At 46.1% G+C, this 4545-nt stretch overlaps 1 protein-coding gene across 1 annotated transcript in view; it reads right to left on the minus strand.

Annotated features, from left to right (window-relative positions):
* Jam3 (junctional adhesion molecule 3) overlaps positions 1–4545 on the minus strand; it is a 54054-nt gene that overhangs the window by 38220 nt on the left and 11289 nt on the right. The window lies entirely within an intron of this gene.

Below are 4545 nucleotides of genomic sequence, written 5' to 3' on the forward strand. Positions count from 1 at the left end.
TCTGTGTAGCCCTGGCTGTCCTGGAACTCACTTTGTAGACCAGGCTGGCCTCGAACTCAGAAATCCACCTGCCTCTGCCTCCCAAGTGCTGGGATTAAAAGTGTGCGCCACCACTGCCCGGCCTAAAGAAATCTTAATTGTAGATAAAACATCTTTTGCAAAACGAAGGGCACATTATTACACGGGATCCAGGGCCACGGAAGGGCTTCCTCCATAGATGAGGGCCGGAAGCCAGCTAGACAACTTCACTTTGTCCCTAGATAACTAAGAATCATATGAAATGCGGGTTAATATCCATAGCTGCAGCAACAGGGGTTGGTAACAGTATATCCTACCTAGCACTGAAAGGCAAACCTACAAAAGCCTTTGTCGTCATGCCAGGCACTCTCCTGAGTATTTTCCACATGAACTATGAATTTATTACTTGCTCATTTATTTCCTTTTGGGTTTTTTTAAGACAGGACCTTGCAATGTAGCACAAACTGGCGTAGTACACCTGGCCTAGGCATGAGCCACCATGAACTAAATGATTTCATCTTAACTGTAGTATACTAGTAAGTTTTTTTTTCCTCCTATTAGTACTTTATATAGCCAGTATTTTGTAAAATAACCCTACAGAGGTATGTAGTACTGCTGGTTTCTAGATAAGGAAACCAGGTGAGAGTGGCACAGCAGGAGTGAGCGTCAAAGCCAGATTTAGCTTATGCTGGCTCTGATAGAGACAACGTGGAAGAGAAGGAGGTTGCCTCAGACTGAAGTTCTACCAAGAGGCCGCACAAAGAATCCATAAAGCTGGATGTCCTGGAGAGAGCTGAGAAGGAAGAAGAAAGGTGATGTCCCGCAGCGCACAGGTCAGCTGCAGCAATGGAACTGTAGGTCACCAGCACAGTCGTCACTCAGCAACAGTGAGACTACAGAACCTGACAGCACATGACCAATCTCTGGGTCCGCCAGCAGAAAATCAACTCCTACAGTGCTATTATCAACTTATCCTTATTACACAGCCAGGTGCACCAACCAAGAGGGGAAGGGGCCGTACTCTAGCACCCAGCTTCATCTCCCAGCTCCTCTTTGGAAGGCAGGACACAGACATGAAAAGAGGGGTACCACATGGCATTCAGAAAGCTACACCTCATCTTTTTCCCTTGAAAGGAAGGGGATTTGCATGGGACAGCAAGGCCTTACAACAAAGCAGGTCACATGACTGTTACATTACAAGTAAGTCATAAAGTTAAAAACCAGTGTCTTAACCACTCACTTTGGCTACAGGACATTCCTACCAGGAATATCTCTCCTGGCTAGCTTCCATCAGAAGGCACTATACAAACAACCAGAGAGAAAATACATTGGTGGTCTTTATTACCTACCGCCAGGCCTTGCACACTACACTACCAACCTACCAGGCAAAATATACGTCAAGTGTACATGGTGGCATGACTCTTATGGAGTAATTTACGGTGTTTTGATTGGATCTGAGGCCTGCTCCGCAGAAGGGAATTTCATGCCTTGATACGTAATCCTGGGCTAATTCCCATGGCTGGGAAGGAAGGTCTTAGAACCTAGGGTAGGAGCCTAAAGGGTTAATTTGCTCAAATGTAATGTTGTCAAACTGAGTTTAATATATATGGTCACATTCGGGCTGGGGCTGTTCTTTCTGCACTGGGCAACAGTCGCTGGAGAGATGTATGGCTGTCTGCATGCTGAGAATGAGAAACTGAGGGCTCAGTTCTCAGCAGGACACGTTTATCATACACCATCCCACCACTGCCACATCCCACCATTGCCACCACTGCCCCTGCCACCAAGTCTCAGGCAACATCAGGGGAAAGAGTAGGATGAATATATGAGTTGGAGGAGAGGACTATGGTGTCATGCTCATCAGCTCTCAGCGACAGTTGATCCCGTGAAAGACATGTACAGGAGCAGTGCGGCCCCAATCCCAGCCGGAATGATGTGCTCCGCAGGCCCCCGTCCCTTCCCGAGGAGTTACCGAGGAGTTATGGGGCAGGTGAACCGCTGCGGGGAGACCCATTCTTTTCTAAATCCCTGGCCACTGGTAGATTTCCTGTGCTCCAGCGCACGGTCCCACCCCACACACATATGGGCAGCGCCAACAGGACTTGGTAACCTATCAAAACCACAGAACCAGAAAAGGAGAGACACACACATTTTGAGGGGGACTTTATTGCAGGGGCTTGAGGGAAAGCTGGAGGACTGGGATGATCATATCTCACGGTATATGTATATGAAACTCTGATAAAGATTATCATTTTTACCTGGTTTTTAATCTTCAAACCTGGGCTAATTTTCTTCCTCGAAGTCTCCTAAAAAGCTTTCAAAATGTGTGAGGTAAAAGGTGCTGTTCACAGGTAAGAATAGAAGCAACCAAGTTTTAGTAAATCTTATTTACTTCACACGTAGCAAATGTACTTGACAAGAGAAGCGCAGAGAGTAAATTCTGTGAGCTCAAGAACAAAACGCAGAGCGTACACCTCAACAGCCACCTAGTCTGAACTCACCCTGAGGGACAGCTTCCTGCAGCTTGCAAGCAGCAAATGAGGTTTAAGCCATGGCCTAAGACCTTCAACCTCAGTGGGGTCCATACCTCCTTCCGATGCTATGAACCATCCTCTCAACAGTAGTGCCCGGGGATGAGAAATGGACATCAGAGTTAGTAACTGAGCAACCAACTCATTCCTGTATCTTGTTTCCTGTGTGGCTTATCTCTGTTATCTCCTGGGACTCTTAGGAGACACTGGGCAAGTCAGAGATTAGCCTCCCTCAAGTAACGTGCACACTTTTTCAATTTAATTTTCTAAAGGTTTACGTTTTATTTATGTGTCAATGTATGTGCCAAGTGCAGGTGCTCACCTCCAGAAGTCCGGGGAAGATGTCAGATCCCCGGAGCTGAGGTTACATGTCCTTATGAGCCAGCTATGACGTTCCTGGGAACCACATGCGTGCCAAGCACTGAACTTAAGTTATCAAGCAGCAGGCCCCTTTACCTGCTGCTCCCACTTTTCCCACTGAAATGAATGGATATGAACATAAAAAATAGTTTTGGAAAAGGTTTTAATTTTCATCTTTTACTATGACATTTCCAAAATCACAAGTTTGTGTCCCCTTGGGTCTAAAACATTGCCTTTAAAATAAAAGACATGGAAACAGTTGTTCTCACTGAGTGATGGCTCTATAGACTCACAGCTAAGGCTCCAAACTCATCCTGTCAAGTCAGACAACTGAGCCTGGAGATGTGGCTCAAAGGCTAATAAGATCACTTGTTACTCTGGCAGAGGAACAGGGCTCAATTCTCAGCACCCACCTGATAGCTCACAGTCATCTATAACCCCAGTTCCAGAGGCTCTGACAGCCTTTTGTGGCCTCAGTATGTACCAAGCACACACATGGTACACATATATACATGTAGGCAAACACACACATATACACCGAGTTTAAGTAAATGAATAAATACAGCCAAACAGCTTCTAGCCAAACCAAATACAGCAGCAGAGAAAATGTCCCATCTAGTGATAAGCATTAATGCTTAAGCACTGGGGCTTATCAGTGAGCACACCCATAGGGCTGTCTCTCCCCTCCTTCCCTGCCTCCTGCTCTGCCTTCTCTCCACCTGGATATGCTTCCCAGCCTCCACGATGTTAACCCTGCCACACTCCTCAGGATGGACAGCAAGCTCTGAAATAGCTAGCCACGCAAACCCTTCCTTTTAACAATTTAAGCACTGTCACAGTGACAAACAGAAGGTACTAAAGAATTCACTCTAATTACTAATACGACCCAACCAATTACCTATGTCTCTTTGATTCTTAGTAAATAAAAGCAGGACCTAGCTGGGCGTGGTGGCGCACGCCTTTAATCCCAGCACTTGGGAGAGAGGCAGAGGCAGGCGGATTTCTGAGTTAGAGGCCAGCCTGGTCTACAAAGTGAGTTCCAGGACAGCCAAGGCTACACAGAAAAACCCTGTCTCAAAAAACAAACAAACAAACAAAAAGCAGGACCTCTTGAAGTACTCAGTCTGGTCAGAGATTTAGGGTGAGAATAATAAGCAAACAATGTGGCTCTCTCTGAGCACAGCTTTTCCAGCCTTTCACAGTAGGCTTCAAATGAAGTTTACTTGGCTCCAGACCATATCTAAGTGTTGGTCGGACAGATTTTCTGTTCAAGTTTTAAAACTCTCAAATACAATTATAAAGGATGAAGACATATATTAGTTCAGCTAATCACTTAACAACTTTGCCGGATACCTGAGGGAAAAATCACTTCTTTGGATCTAACATTCAAAACTAGCAACCACTATCTAACAAGAAAGGGAACAATCCTGCACACTTTGGTGGTAGTGTAAGAGAAGAGGCGGGGGTGGTAGTGTAAGAGAAGAGGTGCGGGTGGTAGTGTAAGAGAAGAGGCGAGGGTGGTAGTGTAAGAGAAGAGGCGAGGGTGGTAGTGTAAGAGAAGAGGCGGGGGTGGTAGTGTAAGAGAAGAGGCGGGGGTGGTAGTGTAAGAGAAGAGGCGGGGGTGGTAGTGTAAGAG

Source organism: Mus caroli, chromosome 9 (genome assembly GCF_900094665.2).
Source record: "Mus caroli chromosome 9, CAROLI_EIJ_v1.1, whole genome shotgun sequence".
In the NCBI taxonomy this organism is placed as follows: Eukaryota; Metazoa; Chordata; class Mammalia; order Rodentia; family Muridae; genus Mus; species Mus caroli.